A 25,227-nucleotide genomic window follows, 5' to 3' on the forward strand; every position below is an offset into this window, starting at 1 on the left:
CCATCCTTCGATATAAGGGTTTTTTGCAGTCAGGGCCAGGGGCCCCTGGGCACATCCTTTTTCTATTTTCCCTGGGAAAGAAAACTCAGCAGTCCAGGTTCCTGATGTCAGTTTGTAGGGCTCCCTTGGGTCTATCAGGGCAGCACAAGTTTGAGGTGGGGACAACTTCGGTGTGGGGTCCATGCTTCGATATAAGGATTTTTTGCAGTCAGAGCCAGGGGCCCTTAGGCACATCATTTTTCCATTTTCCCTGGGAAAGAAAACTCAGCAGTCCAGGTTCCTGATGTCAGTTTGTAGGGCTCCCTTGGGTCTATCAGGACAGCACAAGTTTGAGGTGGGGACAACTTCGGTGTGGGGTCCATCCTTCGATATAAGGATTTTTTGCAGTCAGGGCCAGGGGCCACCGGGCACATCCTTTTTCCATTTTCCCTGGGAAAGAAAACTCAGCAGTCAGGGTTCCTGATGTCAGCTTGTAGGGCTCCCTTGGGTCTATCAGGGCAGCACAAGTTTGAGGTGGGGACAACTTCGGTGTGGGGTCCATCCTTCGATATAAGGATTTTTTGCAGTCAGCGACAGGGGCCCCTGGGCACATCCTTTTTCCATTTTCCCTGGGAAAGAAAACTCAGCAGTCCAGGTTGCTGATGTCAGTTTGAAGGGCTCCCTTGGGTCTATCAGGGCAGCACAAGTTTGAGGTGGGGACAACTTCGGTGTGGGGTCCATCCTTTAATATAAGGATTTTTTGCAGTCAGGGCCAGCGGCCCCTGGGCACATCCTTTTTCCATTTTCCCTGGGAAAGAAAACTCTGCAGTCCACGTTCCTGATGTCAGTTTGTAGGGCTCCCTTGGGTCTATCAGGGCAGCACAAGTTTGCGGTATGGACAACTTCGGTGTGGGGTCCATCCTTCGATATAAGGATTCTTTGCAGTGAGGCCTCAGCCCAGGGCCAGGGGCCCCTGGGCACATCCTTTTTCCATTTTCCCTGGGAAAGAAAACTCAGCAGTCCAGGTTCCTGATGTCAGTTTGTAGGGCTCCCTTGGGTCTATCAGGGCAGCACAAGTTTGAGGTGGGGACAACTTCGGTGTGGGGTCCATGCTTCGATAAAAGGATTTTTTGCAGTCAGGGCCAGGGGCCCCTGGGCACATCAGTTTTCCATTTTCCCTGGGAAAGAAAACTCAGCAGTCCAGGTTCCTGATGTCAGTTTGTAGGGCTCCCTTGGGTCTATCAGGGCAGCACAAGTTTGAGGTGGGGACAACTTCGGTGTGGGGTCTATCTTTGGATATAAGGATTCTTTGCAGTGAGGCCCCAGCCCAGGTCCAGGGGCCCCTGGGCACATCCTTTTTCCATTTTCCCTGGGAAAGAAAACTCAGCAGTCCAGGTTCCTGATGTCAGTTTGTAGGGCTCCCTTGGGTCTATCAGGGCAGCACAAGTTTGAGGTGGGGACAACTTCGGTGTGGGGTCCATCCTTCGATATAAGGATTTTTTGCAGTCAGGGCCAGGGGCCCCTGGGCACAACCTTTTTCCATTTTCCCTGGGAAAGAAAACTCAGCAGTCCAGGTTCCTGATGTCAGTTTGTAGGGCTCCCTTGGGTCTATCAGGGCAGCACAAGTTTGAGGTGGTGACATCTTCGGAGTGGGGTCTATCCTTCGATATAAGGATTTTTTGCAGTGAGGCCCAGCCCATGGCCAGGGGCCCCTGGGCACATCATTTTTCCATTTTCCCTGGGAAAGAAAACTCAGCAGTCCAGGTTCCTGATGTCAGTTTGTATGGTTCCCTTGGGTCTATCAGGGCAGCACAAGTTTGAGGTGGGGACAACTTCGGTGTGGGGTCCATCCTTCGATATAAGGATTTTTTGCAGTGAGTGCCCAGCCAATGGCCAGGGGGCCCTGGGCACATCCTTTTTCCATTTTCCCTGGGAAAGAAAACTCAGCAGTCCAGGTTCCTGATGTCAGTTTGTAGGGCTCCCTTGGGTCTATCAGGGCAGCACAAGTTTGAGGTGGGGACAACTTCGGACTGGGGTCCATCCTTCGATATAAGAATTTTTTGCAGTCAGGGACAGGGGCCCCTGGGCACACCCTTTTTCCATTTTCCCTGGGAAAGAAAACTCAGCAGTCCAGGTTCCTGATGTCAGTTTGTAGGGCTCCCTTGGGTCTATCAGGGCAGCACAAGTTTGAGGTGGGGACAACTTCGGTGTGGGGTCCATCCTTCGATATAAGGATTCTTTGCAGTGAGGCCCCAGCCCAGGTCCAGGGGCCCCTGGGCACATGCTTCTTCCATTTTCCCTGGGAAAGAAAACTCAGCAGTCCAGGTTCCTGATGTCAGTTTGTAGGGCTCCCTTGGGTCTATCAGGGCAGCACAAGTTTGAGGTGGGGACAACTTCGGTGTGGGGTCCATGCTTCGATATAAGGATTTTTTGCAGTCAGGGCCAGGGGCCACCGGGTACATCCCTTTTCCATTTTCCCTGGGAAAGAAAACTCAGCAATCCAGGTTCCTGATGTCAGTTTGTAGGGCTCCCTTGGGTGTATCAGGGCAGCACAAGTTTGAGGTGGGGACAAATTCGGTGTGGGCTCCATCCTTCGATATAAGGGTTTTTTGCTGTCAGGGCCAGGGGCCCCTGGGCACATCCTTTTTCTATTTTCCCTGGGAAAGAAAACTCAGCAGTCCAGGTTCCTGATGTCAGTTTGTAGGGCTCCCTTGGGTCTATCAGGGCAGCACAAGTTTGAGGTGGGGACAACTTCGGTGTGGGGTCCATGCTTCGATATAAGGATTTTTTGCAGTCAGAGCCAGGGGCCCTTAGGCACATCATTTTTCCATTTTCCCTGGGAAAGAAAACTCAGCAGTCCAGGTTCCTGATGTCAGTTTGTAGGGCTCCCTTGGGTCTATCAGGACAGCACAAGTTTGAGGTGGGGACAACTTCGGTGTGGGGTCCATCCTTCGATATAAGGATTTTTTGCAGTCAGGGCCAGGGGCCACCGGGCACATCCTTTTTCCATTTTCCCTGGGAAAGAAAACTCAGCAGTCAGGGTTCCTGATGTCAGCTTGTAGGGCTCCCTTGGGTCTATCAGGGCAGCACAAGTTTGAGGTGGGGACAACTTCGGTGTGGGGTCCATCCTTCGATATAAGGATTTTTTGCAGTCAGCGACAGGGGCCCCTGGGCACATCCTTTTTCCATTTTCCCTGGGAAAGAAAACTCAGCAGTCCAGGTTGCTGATGTCAGTTTGAAGGGCTCCCTTGGGTCTATCAGGGCAGCACAAGTTTGAGGTGGGGACAATATCGGTGTGGGGTCCATCCTTCGATATAGGGATTTTTTGCAGTCAGGGCCAGGGGCCACCGGGCACATCGTTTTTCCATTTTCCCTGGGAAAGAAAACTCAGCAGTCCAGGTTCCTGATGTCAGTTTGTAGGGCTCCCTTGGGTCTATCAGGGCAGCACAAGTTTGAGGTGGGGACAAATTCGGTGTGCGCTCCATCCTTCGATATAAGGGTTTTTTGCAGTCAGGGCCAGGGGCCCTTGGGCACATCCTTTTTCCATTTTCCCTGGGAAAGAAAACTCAGCAGTCCAGGTTCCTGATGTCAGTTTGTAGGGCTCCCTTGGGTCTATCAGGGCAGCACAAGTTTGAGGTGGGGACAACTTCGGTGTGGGGTCTATCTTTGGATATAAGGATTCTTTGCAGTGAGGCCCCAGACCAGGTCCAGGGGCCCCTGGGCACATCCTTTTTCCATTTTCCCTGGGAAAGAAAACTCAGCAGTCCAGGTTCCTGATGTCAGTTTGTAGGGCTCCCTTGGGTCTATCAGGGCAGCACAAGTTTGAGGTGGGGACAACTTCGGTGTGGGGTCCATCCTTCGATATAAGGATTTTTTGCAGTCAGGGCCAGGGGCCCCTGGGCACAACCTTTTTCCATTTTCCCTGGGAAAGAAAACTCAGCACTCCAGGTTCCTGATGTCAGTTTGTAGGGCTCCCTTGGGTCTATCAGGGCAGCACAAGTTTGAGGTGGTGACATCTTCGGAGTGGGGTCCATCCTTCGATATAAGGATTTTTTGCAGTGAGTGCCCAGCCCATGGCCAGGGGCCCCTGGGCACATCATTTTTCCATTTTCCCTGGGAAAGAAAACTCAGCAGTCCAGGTTCCTGATGTCAGTTTGTATGGTTCCCTTGGGTCTATCAGGGCAGCACAAGTTTGAGGTGGGGACAACTTCGCTGTGGGGTCCATCCTTCGATATAAGGATTCTTTGCAGTGAGGCCCCAGCCCAGGGCCAGGGGCCCCTGGGCACATCCTTTTTCCATTTTCCCTGGGAAAGAAAACTCAGCAGTCCAGGTTCCTGATGTCAGTTTGTAGGGTTCCCTTGGGTCTATCAGGGCAGCACAAGTTTGAGGTGGGGACAACTTCGGACTGGGGTCCATCCTTCGATATAAGAATTTTTTACAGTCAGGGACAGGGGCCCCTGGGCACATCCTTTTTCCATTTTCCCTGGGAAAGAAAACTCAGCAGTCCAGGTTCCTGATGTCAGTTTGTAGGGCTCCCTTGGGTCTATCAGGGCAGCACAAGTTTGAGGTGGGGACAACTTCGGTGTGGGGTCCATCCTTCGATATAAGGATTCTTTGCAGTGAGGCCCCAGCCCAGGTCCAGGGGCCCCTGGGCACATGCTTCTTCCATTTTCCCTGGGAAAGAAAACTCAGCAGTCCAGGTTCCTGATGTCAGTTTGTAGGGCTCCCTTGGGTCTATCAGTGCAGCACAACTTTGAGGTGGGGACAACTTCGGTGTGGGGTCCATCCTTCGATATAAGGATTTTTTGCAGTCAGGGCCAGGGTCCACCGGGCACATCCTTTTTCCATTTTCCCTGGGAAAGAAAACTCAGCAGTCCAGGTTCCTGATGTCAGTTTGTAGGGCTCCCTTGGGTCTATCAGGGCAGCACAAGTTTGAGGTGGGGACAACTTCGGTGTGGGGTCCATGCTTCGATATAAGGATTTTTTGCAGTCAGAGCCAGGGGCCCTTAGGCACATCATTTTTCCATTTTCCCTGGGAAAGAAAACTCAGCAGTCCAGGTTCCTGATGTCAGTTTGTAGGGCTCCCTTGGGTCTATCAGGACAGCACAAGTTTGAGGTGGGGACAACTTCGGTGTGGGGTCCATCCTTCGATATAAGGATTTTTTGCAGTCAGGGCCAGGGGCCACCGGGCACATCCTTTTTCCATTTTCCCTGGGAAAGAAAACTCAGCAGTCAGGGTTCCTGATGTCAGCTTGTAGGGCTCCCTTGGGTCTATCAGGGCAGCACAAGTTTGAGGTGGGGACAACTTCGGTGTGGGGTCCATCCTTCGATATAAGGATTTTTTGCAGTCAGCGACAGGGGCCCCTGGGCACATCCTTTTTCCATTTTCCCTGGGAAAGAAAACTCAGCAGTCCAGGTTGCTGATGTCAGTTTGAAGGGCTCCCTTGGGTCTATCAGGGCAGCACAAGTTTGAGGTGGGGACAACTTCGGTGTGGGGTCTATCTTTGGATATAAGGATTCTTTGCAGTGAGGCCCCAGCCCAGGTCCAGGGGCCCCTGGGCACATGCTTCTTCCATTTTCCCTGGGAAAGAAAACTCAGCAGTCCAGGTTCCTGATGTCAGTTTGTAGGGCTCCCTTGGGTCTATCAGGGCAGCACAAGTTTGAGGTGGGGACAACTTCGGTGTGGGGTCCATCCTTCGATATAAGGATTTTTTGCAGTCAGGGCCAGGGGCCCAGGGCCAGGGGCCCCTGGGCACATCCTTTTTCCATTTTCCCTGGGAAAGAAAACTCAGCAGTCCAGGTTCCTGATGTCAGTTTGTAGGGCTCCCTTGGGTGTATCAGGGCAGCACAAGTTTGAGGTGGGGACAACTTCGGTGTGGGGTCCATCCTTTAATATAAGGATTTTTTGCAGTCAGGGCCAGCGGCCCCTGGGCACATCCTTTTTCCATTTTCCCTGGGAAAGAAAACTCTGCAGTCCACGTTCCTGATGTCAGTTTGTAGGGCTCCCTTGGGTCTATCAGGGCAGCACAAGTTTGAGGTATGGACAACTTCGGTCTGGGCTCCATCCTTCGATATAAGGATTTTTGCAGCGAGGCCTCAGCCCAGGGCCAGGGGCCCCTGGGCACATCCTTTTTCCATTTTCCCTGGGAAAGAAAACTCAGCAGTCCAGGTTCCTGATGTCAGTTTGTAGGGCTCCCTTGGGTCTATCAGGGCAGCACAAGTTTGAGGTGGGGACAACTTCGGTCTGGGGTCCATGCTTCGATAAAAGGATTTTTTGCAGTCAGGGCCAGGGGCCCCTGGGCACATCAGTTTTCCATTTTCCCTGGGAAAGAAAACTCAGCAGTCCAGGTTCCTGATGTCAGTTTGTAGGGCTCCCTTGGGTGTATCAGGGCAGCACAAGTTTGAGGTGGGGACAACTTCGGTGTGGGGTCTATCTTTGGATATAAAGATTCTTTGCAGTGAGGCCCCAGCCCAGGTCCAGGGGCCCCTGGGCACATCCTTTTTCCATTTTCCCTGGGAAAGAAAACTCAGCAGTCCAGGTTCCTGATGTCAGTTTGTAGGGCTCCCTTGGGTCTATCAGGGCAGCACAAGTTTGAGGTGGGGACAACTTCGGTGTGGGGTCCATCCTTCGATATAAGGATTTTTTGCAGTCAGGGCCAGGGGCCCCTGGGCACAACCTTTTTCCATTTTCCCTGGGAAAGAAAACTCAGCAGTCCAGGTTCCTGATGTCAGTTTGTAGGGCTCCCTTGGGTCTATCAGGGCAGCACAAGTTTGAGGTGGTGACATCTTCGGAGTGGGGTCTATCCTTCGATATAAGGATTCTTTGCAGTGAGGCCCCAGCCCAGGTCCAGGGGCCCCTGGGCACATGCTTCTTCCATTTTCCCTGGGAAAGAAAACTCAGCAGTCCAGGTTCCTGATGTCAGTTTGTAGGGCTCCCTTGGGTCTATCAGGGCAGCACAAGTTTGAGGTGGGGACAACTTCGGTGTGGGGTCCATCCTTCGATATAAGGATTTTTTGCAGTGAGTGCCCAGCCAATGGCCAGGGGGCCCTGGGCACATCCTTTTTCCATTTTCCCTGGGAAAGAAAACTCAGCAGTCCAGGTTCCTGATGTCAGTTTGTAGGGTTCCCTTGGGTCTATCAGGGCAGCACAAGTTTGAGGTGGGGACAACTTCGGACTGGGGTCCATCCTTCGATATAAGAATTTTTTACAGTCAGGGACAGGGGCCCCTGGGCACATCCTTTTTCCATTTTCCCTGGGAAAGAAAACTCAGCAGTCCAGGTTCCTGATGTCAGTTTGTAGGGCTCCCTTGGGTCTATCAGGGCAGCACAAGTTTGAGGTGGGGACAACTTCGGTGTGGGGTCCATCCTTCGATATAAGGATTCTTTGCAGTGAGGCCCCAGCCCAGGTCCAGGGGCCCCTGGGCACATGCTTCTTCCATTTTCCCTGGGAAAGAAAACTCAGCAGTCCAGGTTCCTGATGTCAGTTTGTAGGGCTCCCTTGGGTCTATCAGGGCAGCACTAGTTTGAGGTGCGGACAACTTCGGTGTGGGGTCCATGCTTCGATATAAGGATTTTTTGCAGTCAGGGCCACGGGCCACCGGGTACATCCCTTTTCCATTTTCCCTGGGAAAGAAAACTCAGCAATCCAGGTTCCTGATGTCAGTTTGTAGGGCTCCCTTGGGTGTATCAGGGCAGCACAAGTTTGAGGTGGGGACAAATTCGGTGTGGGCTCCATTCTTCGATATAAGGATTTTTTGCAGTCAGGGCCAGGGTCCACCGGGCACATCCTTTTTCCATTTTCCCTGGGAAAGAAAACTCAGCAGTCCAGGTTCCTGATGTCAGTTTGTAGGGCTCCCTTGGGTCTATCAGGGCAGCACAAGTTTGAGGTGGGGACAACTTCGGTGTGGGGTCCATGCTTCGATATAAGGATTTTTTGCAGTCAGAGCCAGGGGCCCTTAGGCACATCATTTTTCCATTTTCCCTGGGAAAGAAAACTCAGCAGTCCAGGTTCCTGATGTCAGTTTGTAGGGCTCCCTTGGGTCTATCAGGACAGCACAAGTTTGAGGTGGGGACAACTTCGGTGTGGGGTCCATCCTTCGATATAAGGATTTTTTGCAGTCAGGGCCAGGGGCCACCGGGCACAACCTTTTTCCATTTTCCCTGGGAAAGAAAACTCAGCAGTCAGGGTTCCTGATGTCAGCTTGTAGGGCTCCCTTGGGTCTATCAGGGCAGCACAAGTTTGAGGTGGGGACAACTTCGGTGTGGGGTCCATCCTTCGATATAAGGATTTTTTGCAGTCAGCGACAGGGGCCCCTGGGCACATCCTTTTTCCATTTTCCCTGGGAAAGAAAACTCAGCAGTCCAGGTTGCTGATGTCAGTTTGAAGGGCTCCCTTGGGTCTATCAGGGCAGCACAAGTTTGAGGTGGGGACAACTTCGGTGTGGGTTCCATCCTTCGATATAAAGATTTTTTGCAGTCAGGGCCAGGGGCCCCTGGGCAAATCCTTTTTCCATTTTCCCTGGGAAAGAAAACTCAGCAGTCCAGGTTCCTGATGTCAGTTTGTAGGGCTCCCTTGGGTCTATCAGGGCAGCACAACTTTGAGGTGGGGACAACTTCGGTGTGGGGTCCATCCTTCGATTTAAGGAGTTTTTGCAGTCAGGGCCAGGGGCCCCTGGGCACATCCTTTTTCCATTTTCCCTGGGAAAGAAAACTCAGCAGTCCAGGTTCCTGATGTCAGTTTGTAGGGCTCCCTTGGGTCTATCAGGGCAGCACAAGTTTGAGGTGGGGACAACTTCGGTGTGGGGTCCATGCTTCGATAAATGGATTTTTTGCAGTCAGGGCCAGGGGCCCCTGGGCACATCAGTTTTCCATTTTCCCTGGGAAAGAAAACTCAGCAGTCCAGGTTCCTGATGTCAGTTTGTAGGGCTCCCTTGGGTCTATCAGGGCAGCACAAGTTTGAGGTGGGGACAACTTCGGTGTGGGGTCTATCTTTGGATATAAGGATTCTTTGAAGTGAGGCCCCAGCCCAGGTCCAGGGGCCCCTGGGCACATGCTTCTTCCATTTTCCCTGGGAAAGAAAACTCAGCAGTCCAGGTTCCTGATGTCAGTTTGTAGGGCTCCCTTGGGTCTATCAGGGCAGCACAAGTTTGAGGTGGGGACAACTTCGGTGTGGGGTCCATCCTTCGATATAAGGATTTTTTGCAGTCAGGGCCAGGGGCCACCGGGCACATCCTTTTTCCATTTTCCCTGGGAAAGAAAACTCAGCAGTCAGGGTTCCTGATGTCAGCTTGTAGGGCTCCCTTGGGTCTATCAGGGCAGCACAAGTTTGAGGTGGGGACAACTTCGGTGTGGGGTCCATCCTTCGATATAAGGATTTTTTGCAGTCAGCGACAGGGGCCCCTGGGCACATCCTTTTTCCATTTTCCCTGGGAAAGAAAACTCAGCAGTCCAGGTTGCTGATGTCAGTTTGAAGGGCTCCCTTGGGTCTATCAGGGCAGCACAAGTTTGAGGTGGGGACAACTTCGGTGTGGGGTCTATCTTTGGATATAAGGATTCTTTGCAGTGAGGCCCCAGCCCAGGTCCAGGGGCCCCTGGGCACATGCTTCTTCCATTTTCCCTGGGAAAGAAAACTCAGCAGTCCAGGTTCCTGATGTCAGTTTGTAGGGCTCCCTTGGGTCTATCAGGGCAGCACAAGTTTGAGGTGGGGACAACTTCGGTGTGGGGTCCATCCTTCGATATAAGGATTTTTTGCAGTCAGGGCCAGGGGCCCAGGGCCAGGGGCCCCTGGGCACATCCTTTTTCCATTTTCCCTGGGAAAGAAAACTCAGCAGTCCAGGTTCCTGATGTCAGTTTGTAGGGCTCCCTTGGGTGTATCAGGGCAGCACAAGTTTGAGGTGGGGACAACTTCGGTGTGGGGTCCATCCTTTAATATAAGGATTTTTTGCAGTCAGGGCCAGCGGCCCCTGGGCACATCCTTTTTCCATTTTCCCTGGGAAAGAAAACTCTGCAGTCCAGGTTCCTGATGTCAGTTTGTAGGGCTCCCTTGGGTCTATCAGGGCAGCACAAGTTTGAGGTATGGACAACTTCGGTCTGGGCTCCATCCTTCGATATAAGGATTTTTGCAGCGAGGCCTCAGCCCAGGGCCAGGGGCCCCTGGGCACATCCTTTTTCCATTTTCCCTGGGAAAGAAAACTCAGCAGTCCAGGTTCCTGATGTCAGTTTGTAGGGCTCCCTTGGGTCTATCAGGGCAGCACAAGTTTGAGGTGGGGACAACTTCGGTCTGGGGTCCATGCTTCGATAAAAGGATTTTTTGCAGTCAGGGCCAGGGGCCCCTGGGCACATCAGTTTTCCATTTTCCCTGGGAAAGAAAACTCAGCAGTCCAGGTTCCTGATGTCAGTTTGTAGGGCTCCCTTGGGTCTATCAGGGCAGCACAAGTTTGAGGTGGGGACAACTTCGGTGTGGGGTCTATCTTTGGATATAAAGATTCTTTGCAGTGAGGCCCCAGCCCAGGTCCAGGGGCCCCTGGGCACATCCTTTTTCCATTTTCCCTGGGAAAGAAAACTCAGCAGTCCAGGTTCCTGATGTCAGTTTGTAGGGCTCCCTTGGGTCTATCAGGGCAGCACAAGTTTGAGGTGGGGACAACTTCGGTGTGGGGTCCATCCTTCGATATAAGGATTTTTTGCAGTCAGGGCCAGGGGCCCCTGGGCACAACCTTTTTCCATTTTCCCTGGGAAAGAAAACTCAGCAGTCCAGGGTCCTGATTTCAGTTTGTAGGGCTCCCTTGGGTCTATCAGGGCAGCACAAGTTTGAGGTGGTGACATCTTCGGAGTGGGGTCTATCCTTCGATATAAGGATTCTTTGCAGTGAGGCCCCAGCCCAGGTCCAGGGGCCCCTGGGCACATGCTTCTTCCATTTTCCCTGGGAAAGAAAACTCAGCAGTCCAGGTTCCTGATGTCAGTTTGTAGGGCTCCCTTGGGTCTATCAGGGCAGCACAAGTTTGAGGTGGGGACAACTTCGGTGTGGGGTCCATCCTTCGATATAAGGATTTTTTGCAGTGAGTGCCCAGCCAATGGCCAGGGGGCCCTGGGCACATCCTTTTTCCATTTTCCCTGGGAAAGAAAACTCAGCAGTCCAGGTTCCTGATGTCAGTTTGTAGGGTTCCCTTGGGTCTATCAGGGCAGCACAAGTTTGAGGTGGGGACAACTTCGGACTGGGGTCCATCCTTCGATATAAGAATTTTTTACAGTCAGGGACAGGGGCCCCTGGGCACATCCTTTTTCCATTTTCCCTGGGAAAGAAAACTCAGCAGTCCAGGTTCCTGATGTCAGTTTGTAGGGCTCCCTTGGGTCTATCAGGGCAGCACAAGTTTGAGGTGGGGACAACTTCGGTGTGGGGTCCATCCTTCGATATAAGGATTCTTTGCAGTGAGGCCCCAGCCCAGGTCCAGGGGCCCCTGGGCACATGCTTCTTCCATTTTCCCTGGGAAAGAAAACTCAGCAGTCCAGGTTCCTGATGTCAGTTTGTAGGGCTCCCTTGGGTCTATCAGGGCAGCACTAGTTTGAGGTGCGGACAACTTCGGTGTGGGGTCCATGCTTCGATATAAGGATTTTTTGCAGTCAGGGCCACGGGCCACCGGGTACATCCCTTTTCCATTTTCCCTGGGAAAGAAAACTCAGCAATCCAGGTTCCTGATGTCAGTTTGTAGGGCTCCCTTGGGTGTATCAGGGCAGCACAAGTTTGAGGTGGGGACAAATTCGGTGTGGGCTCCATTCTTCGATATAAGGATTTTTTGCAGTCAGGGCCAGGGGCCCCTGGGCACATCCTTTTTCCATTTTCCCTGGGAAAGAAAACTCAGCAGTCCAGGTTCCTGATGTCAGTTTGTAGGGCTCCCTTGGGTCTATCAGTGCAGCACAACTTTGAGGTGGGGACAACTTCGGTGTGGGGTCCATCCTTCGATATAAGGATTTTTTGCAGTCAGGGCCAGGGTCCACCGGGCACATCCTTTTTCCATTTTCCCTGGGAAAGAAAACTCAGCAGTCCAGGTTCCTGATGTCAGTTTGTAGGGCTCCCTTGGGTCTATCAGGGCAGCACAAGTTTGAGGTGGGGACAACTTCGGTGTGGGGTCCATGCTTCGATATAAGGATTTTTTGCAGTCAGAGCCAGGGGCCCTTAGGCACATCATTTTTCCATTTTCCCTGGGAAAGAAAACTCAGCAGTCCAGGTTCCTGATGTCAGTTTGTAGGGCTCCCTTGGGTCTATCAGGACAGCACAAGTTTGAGGTGGGGACAACTTCGGTGTGGGGTCCATCCTTCGATATAAGGATTTTTTGCAGTCAGGGCCAGGGGCCACCGGGCACATCCTTTTTCCATTTTCCCTGGGAAAGAAAACTCAGCAGTCAGGGTTCCTGATGTCAGCTTGTAGGGCTCCCTTGGGTCTATCAGGGCAGCACAAGTTTGAGGTGGGGACAACTTCGGTGTGGGGTCCATCCTTCGATATAAGGATTTTTTGCAGTCAGCGACAGGGGCCCCTGGGCACATCCTTTTTCCATTTTCCCTGGGAAAGAAAACTCAGCAGTCCAGGTTGCTGATGTCAGTTTGAAGGGCTCCCTTGGGTCTATCAGGGCAGCACAAGTTTGAGGTGGGGACAACTTCGGTGTGGGTTCCATCCTTCGATATAAAGATTTTTTGCAGTCAGGGCCAGGGGCCCCTGGGCAAATCCTTTTTCCATTTTCCCTGGGAAAGAAAACTCAGCAGTCCAGGTTCCTGATGTCAGTTTGTAGGGCTCCCTTGGGTCTATCAGGGCAGCACAACTTTGAGGTGGGGACAACTTCGGTGTGGGGTCCATCCTTCGATTTAAGGAGTTTTTGCAGTCAGGGCCAGGGGCCCCTGGGCACATCAGTTTTCCATTTTCCCTGGGAAAGAAAACTCAGCAGTCCAGGTTCCTGATGTCAGTTTGTAGGGCTCCCTTGGGTCTATCAGGGCAGCACAAGTTTGAGGTGGGGACAACTTCGGTGTGGGGTCCATGCTTCGATAAATGGATTTTTTGCAGTCAGGGCCAGGGGCCCCTGGGCACATCAGTTTTCCATTTTCCCTGGGAAAGAAAACTCAGCAGTCCAGGTTCCTGATGTCAGTTTGTAGGGCTCCCTTGGGTCTATCAGGGCAGCACAAGTTTGAGGTGGGGACAACTTCGGTGTGGGGTCTATCTTTGGATATAAGGATTCTTTGAAGTGAGGCCCCAGCCCAGGTCCAGGGGCCCCTGGGCACATGCTTCTTCCATTTTCCCTGGGAAAGAAAACTCAGCAGTCCAGGTTCCTGATGTCAGTTTGTAGGGCTCCCTTGGGTCTATCAGGGCAGCACAAGTTTGAGGTGGGGACAACTTCGGTGTGGGGTCCATCCTTCGATATAAGGATTTTTTGCAGTCAGGGCCAGGGGCCCCTGGGCACAACCTTTTTCCATTTTCCCTGGGAAAGAAAACTCAGCAGTCAGGGTTCCTGATGTCAGCTTGTAGGGCTCCCTTGGGTCTATCAGGGCAGCACAAGTTTGAGGTGGGGACAACTTCGGTGTGGGGTCCATCCTTCGATATAAGGATTTTTTGCAGTCAGCGACAGGGGCCCCTGGGCACATCCTTTTTCCATTTTCCCTGGGAAAGAAAACTCAGCAGTCCAGGTTGCTGATGTCAGTTTGAAGGGCTCCCTTGGGTCTATCAGGGCAGCACAAGTTTGAGGTGGGGACAACTTCGGTGTGGGTTCCATCCTTCGATATAAAGATTTTTTGCAGTCAGGGCCAGGGGCCCCTGGGCAAATCCTTTTTCCATTTTCCCTGGGAAAGAAAACTCAGCAGTCCAGGTTCCTGATGTCAGTTTGTAGGGCTCCCTTGGGTCTATCAGGGCAGCACAACTTTGAGGTGGGGACAACTTCGGTGTGGGGTCCATCCTTCGATTTAAGGAGTTTTTGCAGTCAGGGCCAGGGGCCCCTGGGCACATCAGTTTTCCATTTTCCCTGGGAAAGAAAACTCAGCAGTCCAGGTTCCTGATGTCAGTTTGTAGGGCTCCCTTGGGTCTATCAGGGCAGCACAAGTTTGAGGTGGGGACAACTTCGGTGTGGGGTCCATGCTTCGATAAATGGATTTTTTGCAGTCAGGGCCAGGGGCCCCTGGGCACATCAGTTTTCCATTTTCCCTGGGAAAGAAAACTCAGCAGTCCAGGTTCCTGATGTCAGTTTGTAGGGCTCCCTTGGGTCTATCAGGGCAGCACAAGTTTGAGGTGGGGACAACTTCGGTGTGGGGTCTATCTTTGGATATAAGGATTCTTTGAAGTGAGGCCCCAGCCCAGGTCCAGGGGCCCCTGGGCACATGCTTCTTCCATTTTCCCTGGGAAAGAAAACTCAGCAGTCCAGGTTCCTGATGTCAGTTTGTAGGGCTCCCTTGGGTCTATCAGGGCAGCACAAGTTTGAGGTGGGGACAACTTCGGTGTGGGGTCCATCCTTCGATATAAGGATTTTTTGCAGTCAGGGCCAGGGGCCCAGGGCCAGGGGCCCCTGGGCACATCCTTTTTCCATTTTCCCTGGGAAAGAAAACTCAGCAGTCCAGGTTCCTGATGTCAGTTTGTAGGGCTCCCTTGGGTGTATCAGGGCAGCACAAGTTTGAGGTGGGGACAACTTCGGTGTGGGGTCCATCCTTTAATATAAGGATTTTTTGCAGTCAGGGCCAGCGGCCCCTGGGCACATCCTTTTTCCATTTTCCCTGGGAAAGAAAACTCTGCAGTCCACGTTCCTGATGTCAGTTTGTAGGGCTCCCTTGGGTCTATCAGGGCAGCACAAGTTTGAGGTATGGACAACTTCGGTCTGGGCTCCATCCTTCGATATAAGGATTTTTGCAGCGAGGCCTCAGCCCAGGGCCAGGGGCCCCTGGGCACATCCTTTTTCCATTTTCCCTGGGAAAGAAAACTCAGCAGTCCAGGTTCCTGATGTCAGTTTGTAGGGCTCCCTTGGGTCTATCAGGGCAGCACAAGTTTGAGGTGGGGACAACTTCGGTCTGGGGTCCATGCTTCGATAAAAGGATTTTTTGCAGTCAGGGCCAGGGGCCCCTGGGCACATCAGTTTTCCATTTTCCCTGGGAAAGAAAACTCAGCAGTCCAGGTTCCTGATGTCAGTTTGTAGGGCTCCCTTGGGTCTATCAGGGCAGCACAAGTTTGAGGTGGGGACAACTTCGGTGTGGGGTCTATCTTTGGATATAAAGATTCTTTGCAGTGAGGCCCCAGCCCAGGTCCAGGGGCCCCTGGGCACATCCTTTTTCCATTTTCCCTGGGAAAGAAAACTCAGCAGTCCAGGTTCCTGATGTCAGTTTGTAGGGCTCCCTTGGGTCTATCAGGGCAGCACAAGTTTGAGGTGGGGACAACTTCGGTGTGGGGTCCATGCTTCGATATAAGGATTTTTTGCAGTCAGGGCCATGGGCCACCGGGTACATCCCTTTTCCATTTTCCCTGGGAAAGAAAACTCAGCAATCCAGGTTCCTGATGTCAGTTTGTAGGGCTCCCTTGGGTGTATCAGGGCAGCACAAGTTTGAGGTGGGGACAAATTCGGTGTGGGCTCCATCCTTCGATATAAGGGTTTTTTGCAGTCAGGGCCAGGGGCCCCTGGGCACATCCTTTTTCTATTTTCCCTGGGAAAGAAAACTCAGCAGTCCAGGTTCCTGATGTCAGTTTGTAGGGCTCCCTTGGGTCTATCAGGGCAGCACAAGTTTGAGGTGGGGACAACTTCGGTGTGGGGTCCATGCTTCGATATAAGGATTTTTTGCAGTCAGAGCCAGGGGCCCTTAGGCACATCATTTTTCCATTTTCCCTGGGAAAGAAAACTCAGCAGTCCAGGTTCCTGATGTCAGTTTGTAGGGCTCCCTTGGGTCTATCAGGACAGCACAAGTTTGAGGTGGGGACAACTTCGGTGTGGGGTCCATCCTTCGATATAAGGATTTTTTGCAGTCAGGGCCAGGGGCCACCGGGCACATCCTTTTTCCATTTTCCCTGGGAAAGAAAACTCAGCAGTCAGGGTTCCTGATGTCAGCTTGTAGGGCTCCCTTGGGTCTATCAGGGCAGCACAAGTTTGAGGTGGGGACAACTTCGGTGTGGGGTCCATCCTTCGATATAAGGATTTTTTGCAGTCAGCGACAGGGGCCCCTGGGCACATCCTTTTTCCATTTTCCCTGGGAAAGAAAACTCAGCAGTCCAGGTTGCTGATGTCAGTTTGAAGGGCTCCCTTGGGTCTATCAGGGCAGCACAAGTTTGAGGTGGGGACAACTTCGATGTGGGGTCCATCCTTTAATATAAGGATTTTTTGCAGTCAGGGCCAGCGGCCCCTGGGCACATCCTTTTTCCATTTTCCCTGGGAAAGAAAACTCTGCAGTCCACGTTCCTGATGTCAGTTTGTAGGGCTCCCTTGGGTCTATCAGGGCAGCACAAGTTTGACGTATGGACAACTTCGGTGTGGGGTCCATCCTTCGATATAAGGATTCTTTGCAGCGAGGCCTCAGCCCAGGGCCAGGGGCCCCTGGGCACATCCTTTTTCCATTTTCCCTGGGAAAGAAAACTCAGCAGTCCAGGTTCCTGATGTCAGTTTGTAGGGCTCCCTTGGGTCTATCAGGGCAGCACAAGTTTGAGGTGGGGACAACTTCGGTGTGGGGTCCATGCTTCGATAAAAGGATTTTTTGCAGTCAGGGCCAGGGGCCCCTGGGCACAACCTTTTTCCATTTTCCCTGGGAAAGAAAACTCAGCAGTCCAGGTTCCTGATGTCAGTTTGTAGGGCTCCCTTGGGTCTATCAGGGCAGCACAAGTTTGAGGTGGTGACATCTTCGGAGTGGGGTCTATCCTTCGATATAAGGATTCTTTGCAGTGAGGCCCCAGCCCAGGTCCAGGGGCCCCTGGGCACATGCTTCTTCCATTTTCCCTGGGAAAGAAAACTCAGCAGTCCAGGTTCCTGATGTCAGTTTGTAGGGCTCCCTTGGGTCTATCAGGGCAGCACAAGTTTGAGGTGGGGACAACTTCGGTGTGGGGTCCATGCTTCGATATAAGGATTTTTTGCAGTCAGGGCCAGGGGCCACCGGGTACATCCCTTTTCCATTTTCCCTGGGAAAGAAAACTCAGCAATCCAGGTTCCTGATGTCAGTTTGTAGGGCTCCCTTGGGTGTATCAGGGCAGCACAAGTTTGAGGTGGGGACAAATTCGGTGTGGGCTCCATCCTTCGATATAAGGGTTTTTTGCAGTCAGGGCCAGGGGCCCCTGGGCACATCCTTTTTCTATTTTCCCTGGGAAAGAAAACTCAGCAGTCCAGGTTCCTGATGTCAGTTTGTAGGGCTCCCTTGGGTCTATCAGGGCAGCACAAGTTTGAGGTGGGGACAACTTCGGTGTGGGGTCCATGCTTCGATATAAGGATTTTTTGCAGTCAGAGCCAGGGGCCCTTAGGCACATCATTTTTCCATTTTCCCTGGGAAAGAAAACTCAGCAGTCCAGGTTCCTGATGTCAGTTTGTAGGGCTCCCTTGGGTCTATCAGGACAGCACAAGTTTGAGGTGGGGACAACTTCGGTGTGGGGTCCATCCTTCGATATAAGGATTTTTTGCAGTCAGGGCCAGGGGCCACCGGGCACATCCTTTTTCCATTTTCCCTGGGAAAGAAAACTCAGCAGTCAGGGTTCCTGATGTCAGCTTGTAGGGCTCCCTTGGGTCTATCAGGGCAGCACAAGTTTGAGGTGGGGACAACTTCGGTGTGGGGTCCATCCTTCGATAGAAGGATTTTTTGCAGTCAGCGACAGGGGCCCCTGGGCACATCCTTTTTCCATTTTCCCTGGGAAAGAAAACTCAGCAGTCCAGGTTGCTGATGTCAGTTTGAAGGGCTCCCTTGGGTCTATCAGGGCAGCACAAGTTTGAGGTGGGGACAACTTCGATGTGGGGTCCATCCTTTAATATAAGGATTTTTTGCAGTCAGGGCCAGCGGCCCCTGGGCACATCCTTTTTCCATTTTCCCTGGGAAAGAAAACTCTGCAGTCCACGTTCCTGATGTCAGTTTGTAGGGCTCCCTTGGGTCTATCAGGGCAGCACAAGTTTGAGGTATGGACAATTTCGGTGTGGGGTCCATCCTTCGATATAAGGATTCGTTGCAGCGAGGCCTCAGCCCAGGGCCAGGGGCCCCTGGGCACATCCTTTTTCCATTTTCCCTGGGAAAGAAAACTCAGCAGTCCAGGTTCCTGATGTCAGTTTGTAGGGCTCCCTTGGGTCTATCAGGGCAGCACAAGTTTGAGGTGGGGACAACTTCGGTCTGGGGTCCATGCTTCGATAAAAGGATTTTTTGCAGTCAGGGCCAGGGGCCCCTGGGCACATCAGTTTTCCATTTTCCCTGGGAAAGAAAACTCAGCAGTCCAGGTTCCTGATGTCAGTTTGTAGGGCTCCCTTGGGTCTATCAGGGCAGCACAAGTTTGAGGTGGGGACAACTTCGGTGTGGGGTCTATCTTTGGATATAAGGATTCTTTGCAGTGAGGCCCCAGCCCAGGTCCAGGGGCCCCTGGGCACATCCTTTTTCCATTTTCCCTGGGAAAGAAAACTCAGCAGTCCAGGTTCCTGATGTCAGTTTGTAGGGCTCCCTTGGGTCTATCAGGGCAGCACAAGTTTGAGGTGGGGACAACTTCGGTGTGGGGTCCATCCTTCGATATAAGGATTTTTTGCAGTCAGGGCCAGGGGCCCCTGGGCACAACCTTTTTCCATTTTCCCTGGGAAAGAAAACTCAGCAGTCCAGGTTCCTGATGTCAGTTTGTAGGGCTCCCTTGGGTCTATCAGGGCAGCACAAGTTTGAGGTGGTGACATCTTCGGAGTGGGGTCTATCCTTCGATAAAAGGATTTTTTGCAGTGAGGCCCAGCCCATGGCCAGGGGCCCCTGGGCACATCATTTTTCCATTTTCCCTGGGAAAGAAAACTCAGCAGTCCAGGTTCCTGATGTCAGTTTGTATGGTTCCCTTGGGTCTATCAGGGCAGCACAAGTTTGAGGTGGGGACAACTTCGGTGTGGGGTCCATCCTTCGATATAAGGATTTTTTGCAGTGAGTGCCCAGCCAATGGCCAGGGGGCCCTGGGCACATCCTTTTTCCATTTTCCCTGGGAAAGAAAACTCAGCAGTCCAGGTTCCTGATGTCAGTTTGTAGGGCTCCCTTGGGTCTATCAGGGCAGCACAAGTTTGAGGTGGGGACAACTTCGGACTGGGGTCCATCCTTCGATATAAGAATTTTTTGCAGTCAGGGACAGGGGCCTCTGGGCACACCCTTTTTCCATTTTCCCTGGGAAAGAAAACTCAGCAGTCCAGGTTCCTGATGTCAGTTTGTAGGGCTCCCTTGGGTCTATCAGGGCAGCACAAGTTTGAGGTGGGGACAACTTCGGTGTGGGGTCCATCCTTCGATATAAGGATTCTTTGCAGTGAGGCCCCAGCCCAGGTCCAGGGGCCCCTGGGCACATGCTTCTTCCATTTTCCCTGGGAAAGAAAACTCAGCAGTCCAGGTTCCTGATGTCAGTTTGTAGGGCTCCCTTGGGTCTATTAGGGCAGCACAAGTTTGAGGTGGGGACAACTTCGGTGTGGGGTCCATGCTTCGATATAAGGATTTTTTGCAGTCAGGGCCAGGGGCCACCGGGTACATCCCTTTTCCATTTTCCCTGGGAAAGAAAACTCAGCAATCCAGGTTCCTGATGTCAGTTTGTAGGGCTCCCTTGGGTGTATCAGGGCAGCACAAGTTTGAGGTGGGGACAAATTCGGTGTGGGCTCCATCCTTCGATATAAGGGTTTTTTGCTGTCAGGGCCAGGGGCCCCTGGGCACATCCTTTTTCTATTTTCCCTGGGAAAGAAAACTCAGCAGTCCAGGTTCCTGATGTCAGTTTGTAGGGCTCCCTTGGGTCTATCAGGGCAGCACAAGTTTGAGGTGGGGACAACTTCGGTGTGGGGTCCATGCTTCGATATAAGGATTTTTTGCAGTCAGAGCCAGGGGCCCTTAGGCACATCATTTTTCCATTTTCCCTGGGAAAGAAAACTCAGCAGTCCAGGTTCCTGATGTCAGTTTGTAGGGCTCCCTTGGGTCTATCAGGACAGCACAAGTTTGAGGTGGGGACAACTTCGGTGTGCGGTCCATCCTTCGATATAAGGATTTTTTGCAGTCAGGGCCAGGGGCCACCGGGCACATCCTTTTTCCATTTTCCCTGGGAAAGAAAACTCAGCAGTCAGGGTTCCTGATGTCAGCTTGTAGGGCTCCCTTGGGTCTATCAGGGCAGCACAAGTTTGAGGTGGGGACAACTTCGGTGTGGGGTCCATCCTTCGATATAAGGATTTTTTGCAGTCAGCGACAGGGGCCCCTGGGCACATCCTTTTTCCATTTTCCCTGGGAAAGAAAACTCAGCAGTCCAGGTTGCTGATGTCAGTTTGAAGGGCTCCCTTGGGTCTATCAGGGCAGCACAAGTTTGAGGTGGGGACAATATCGGTGTGGGGTCCATCCTTCGATATAGGGATTTTTTGCAGTCAGGGCCAGGGGCCACCGGGCACATCGTTTTTCCATTTTCCCTGGGAAAGAAAACTCAGCAGTCCAGGTTCCTGATGTCAGTTTGTAGGGCTCCCTTGGGTCTATCAGGGCAGCACAAGTTTGAGGTGGGGACAAATTCGGTGTGCGCTCCATCCTTCGATATAAGGGTTTTTTGCAGTCAGGGCCAGGGGCCCCTGGGCACATCCTTTTTCCATTTTCCCTGGGAAAGAAAACTCAGCAGTCCAGGTTCCTGATGTCAGTTTGTAGGGCTCCCTTGGGTCTATCAGGGCAGCACAAGTTTGAGGTGGGGACAACTTCGGTGTGGGGTCTATCTTTGGATATAAGGATTCTTTGCAGTGAGGCCCCAGACCAGGTCCAGGGGCCCCTGGGCACATCCTTTTTCCATTTTCCCTGGGAAAGAAAACTCAGCAGTCCAGGTTCCTGATGTCAGTTTGTAGGGCTCCCTTGGGTCTATCAGGGCAGCACAAGTTTGAGGTGGGGACAACTTCGGTGTGGGGTCCATCCTTCGATATAAGGATTTTTTGCAGTCAGGGCCAGGGCCCCCTGGGCACAACCTTTTTCCATTTTCCCTGGGAAAGAAAACTCAGCAGTCCAGGTTCCTGATGTCAGTTTGTAGGGCTCCCTTGGGTCTATCAGGGCAGCACAAGTTTGAGGTGGTGACATCTTCGGAGTGGGGTCCATCCTTCGATATAAGGATTTTTTGCAGTGAGTGCCCAGCCCATGGCCAGGGGCCCCTGGGCACATCATTTTTCCATTTTCCCTGGGAAAGAAAACTCAGCAGTCCAGGTTCCTGATGTCAGTTTGTATGGTTCCCTTGGGTCTATCAGGGCAGCACAAGTTTGAGGTGGGGACAACTTCGGTGTGGGGTCCATCCTTCGATATAAGGATTTTTTGCAGTGAGTGCCCAGCCAATGGCCAGGGGGCCCTGGGCACATCCTTTTTCCATTTTCCCTGGGAAAGAAAACTCAGCAGTCCAGGTTCCTGATGTCAGTTTGTAGGGTTCCCTTGGGTCTATCAGGGCAGCACAAGTTTGAGGTGGGGACAACTTCGGACTGGGGTCCATCCTTCGATATAAGAATTTTTTACAGTCAGGGACAGGGGCCCCTGGGCACATCCTTTTTCCATTTTCCCTGGGAAAGAAAACTCAGCAGTCCAGGTTCCTGATGTCAGTTTGTAGGGCTCCCTTGGGTCTATCAGGGCAGAACAAGTTTGAGGTGGGGACAACTTCGGTGTGGGGTCCATCCTTCGATATAAGGATTCTTTGCAGTGAGGCCCCAGCCCAGGTCCAGGGGCCCCTGGGCACATGCTTCTTCCATTTTCCCTGGGAAAGAAAACTCAGCAGTCCAGGTTCCTGATGTCAGTTTGTAGGGCTCCCTTGGGTCTATCAGGGCAGCACTAGTTTGAGGTGCGGACAACTTCGGTGTGGGGTCCATGCTTCGATATAAGGATTTTTTGCAGTCAGGGCCACGGGCCACCGGGTACATCCCTTTTCCATTTTCCCTGGGAAAGAAAACTCAGCAATCCAGGTTCCTGATGTCAGTTTGTAGGGCTCCCTTGGGTGTATCAGGGCAGCACAAGTTTGAGGTGGGGACAAATTCGGTGTGGGCTCCATCCTTCGATATAAGGATTTTTTGCAGTCAGGGCCAGGGGCCCCTGGGCACATCCTTTTTCCATTTTCCCTGGGAAAGAAAACTCAGCAGTCCAGGTTCCTGATGTCAGTTTGTAGGGCTCCCTTGGGTCTATCAGTGCAGCACAAGTTTGAGGTGGGGACAACTTCGGTGTGGGGTCCATCCTTCGATATAAGGATTTTTTGCAGTCAGGGCCAGGGTCCACCGGGCACATCCTTTTTCCATTTTCCCTGGGAAAGAAAACTCAGCAGTCCAGGTTCCTGATGTCAGTTTGTAGGGCTCCCTTGGGTCTATCAGGGCAGCACAAGTTTGAGGTGGGGACAACTTCGGTGTGGGGTCCATGCTTCGATATAAGGATTTTTTGCAGTCAGAGCCAGGGGCCCTTAGGCACATCATTTTTCCATTTTCCCTGGGAAAGAAAACTCAGCAGTCCAGGTTCCTGATGTCAGTTTGTAGGGCTCCCTTGGGTCTATCAGGACAGCACAAGTTTGAGGTGGGGACAACTTCGGTGTGGGGTCCATCCTTCGATATAAGGATTTTTTGCAGTCAGGGCCAGGGGCCACCGGGCACATCCTTTTTCCATTTTCCCTGGGAAAGAAAACTCAGCAGTCAGGGTTCCTGATGTCAGTTTGTAGGGCTCCCTTGGGTCTATCAGGGCAGCACAAGTTTGAGGTGGGGACAACTTCGGTGTGGGGTCCATCCTTCGATATAAGGATTTTTTGCAGTCAGCGACAGGGGCCCCTGGGCACATCCTTTTTCCATTTTCCCTGGGAAAGAAAACTCAGCAGTCCAGGTTGCTGATGTCAGTTTGAAGGGCTCCCTTGGGTCTATCAGGGCAGCACAAGTTTGAGGTGGGGACAACTTCAGTGTGGGTTCCATCCTTCGATATAAAGATTTTTTGCAGTCAGGGCCAGGGGCCCCTGGGCAAATCCTTTTTCCATTTTCCCTGGGAAAGAAAACTCAGCAGTCCAGGTTCCTGATGTCAGTTTGTAGGGCTCCCTTGGGTCTATCAGGGCAGCACAACTTTGAGGTGGGGACAACTTCGGTGTGGGGTCCATCCTTCGATTTAAGGAGTTTTTGCAGTCAGGGCCAGGGGCCCCTGGGCACATCAGTTTTCCATTTTCCCTGGGAAAGAAAACTCAGCAGTCCAGGTTCCTGATGTCAGTTTGTAGGGCTCCCTTGGGTCTATCAGGGCAGCACAAGTTTGAGGTGGGGACAACTTCGGTGTGGGGTCCATGCTTCGATAAATGGATTTTTTGCAGTCAGGGCCAGGGGCCCCTGGGCACATCAGTTTTCCATTTTCCCTGGGAAAGAAAACTCAGCAGTCCAGGTTCCTGATGTCAGTTTGTAGGGCTCCCTTGGGTCTATCAGGGCAGCACAAGTTTGAGGTGGGGACAACTTCGGTGTGGGGTCTATCTTTGGATATAAGGATTCTTTGCAGTGAGGCCCCAGCCCAGGTCCAGGGGCCCCTGGGCACATGCTTCTTCCATTTTCCCTGGGAAAGAAAACTCAGCAGTCCAGGTTCCTGATGTCAGTTTGTAGGGCTCCCTTGGGTCTATCAGGGCAGCACAAGTTTGAGGTGGGGACAACTTCGGTGTGGGGTCCATGCTTCGATATAAGGATTTTTTGCAGTCAGGGCCAGGGGCCACCGGGTACATCCCTTTTCCATTTTCCCTGGGAAAGAAAACTCAGCAATCCAGGTTCCTGATGTCAGTTTGTAGGGCTCCCTTGGGTGTATCAGGGCAGCACAAGTTTGAGGTGGGGACAACTTCGGTGTGGGCTCCATCCTTCGATATAAGGGTTTTTTGCAGTCAGGGCCAGGGGCCCCTGGGCACATCCTTTTTCTATTTTCCCTGGGAAAGAAAACTCAGCAGTCCAGGTTCCTGATGTCAGTTTGTAGGGCTCCCTTGGGTGTATCAGGGCAGCACAAGTTTGAGGTGGGGACAACTTCGGTGTGGGGTCCATGCTTCGATATAAGGATTTTTTGCAGTCAGAGCCAGGGGCCCTTAGGCACATCATTTTTCCATTTTCCCTGGGAAAGAAAACTCAGCAGTCCAGGTTCCTGATGTCAGTTTGTAGGGCTCCCTTGGGTCTATCAGGACAGCACAAGTTTGAGGTGGGGACAACTTCGGTGTGGGGTCCATCCTTCGATATAAGGATTTTTTGCAGTCAGGGCCAGGGGCCACCGGGCACATCCTTTTTCCATTTTCCCTGGGAAAGAAAACTCAGCAGTCAGGGTTCCTGATGTCAGCTTGTAGGGCTCCCTTGGGTCTATCAGGGCAGCACAAGTTTGAGGTGGGGACAACTTCGGTGTGGGGTCCATCCTTTAATATAAGGATTTTTTGCAGTCAGGGCCAGGGGCCCCTGGGCACATCCTTTTTCCATTTTCCCTGGGAAAGAAAACTCAGCAGTCCAGGTTGCTGATGTCAGTTTGAAGGGCTCCCTTGGGTCTATCAGGGCAGCACAAGTTTGAGGTGGGGACAACTTCGGTGTGGGTTCCATCCTTCGATATAAAGATTTTTTGCAGTCAGGGCCAGGGGCCCCTGGGCAAATCCTTTTTCCATTTTCCCTGGGAAAGAAAACTCAGCAGTCCAGGTTCCTGATGTCAGTTTGTAGGGCTCCCTTGGGTCTATCAGGGCAGCACAACTTTGAGGTGGGGACAACTTCGGTGTGGGGTCCATCCTTCGATTTAAGGAGTTTTTGCAGTCAGGGCCAGGGGCCCCTGGGCACATCAGTTTTCCATTTTCCCTGGGAAAGAAAACTCAGCAGTCCAGGTTCCTGATGTCAGTTTGTAGGGCTCCCTTGGGTCTATCAGGGCAGCACAAGTTTGAGGTGGGGACAAATTCGGTGTGGGGTCCATCCTTCGATATAAGAATTTTTTGCAGTCAGGGCCAGGGGCCCCTGGCACATCCTTTTTCCATTTTCCCTGGGAAAGAAAACTCAGCAGTCCAGGTTCCTGATGTCAGTTTGTAGGGCTCCCTTGGGTCTATCAGGGCAGCACAAGTTTGAGGTGGGGACAACTTCGGTGTGGGGTCCATCCTTCGATATAAGGATTTTTTGCAGTCAG

The sequence above is a fragment of the Lonchura striata genome, chromosome 18, assembly GCF_050655825.1.
Source record: "Lonchura striata isolate lonStrDom1 chromosome 18, ASM5065582v1, whole genome shotgun sequence".
Classification (NCBI taxonomy): domain Eukaryota; kingdom Metazoa; phylum Chordata; class Aves; order Passeriformes; family Estrildidae; genus Lonchura; species Lonchura striata.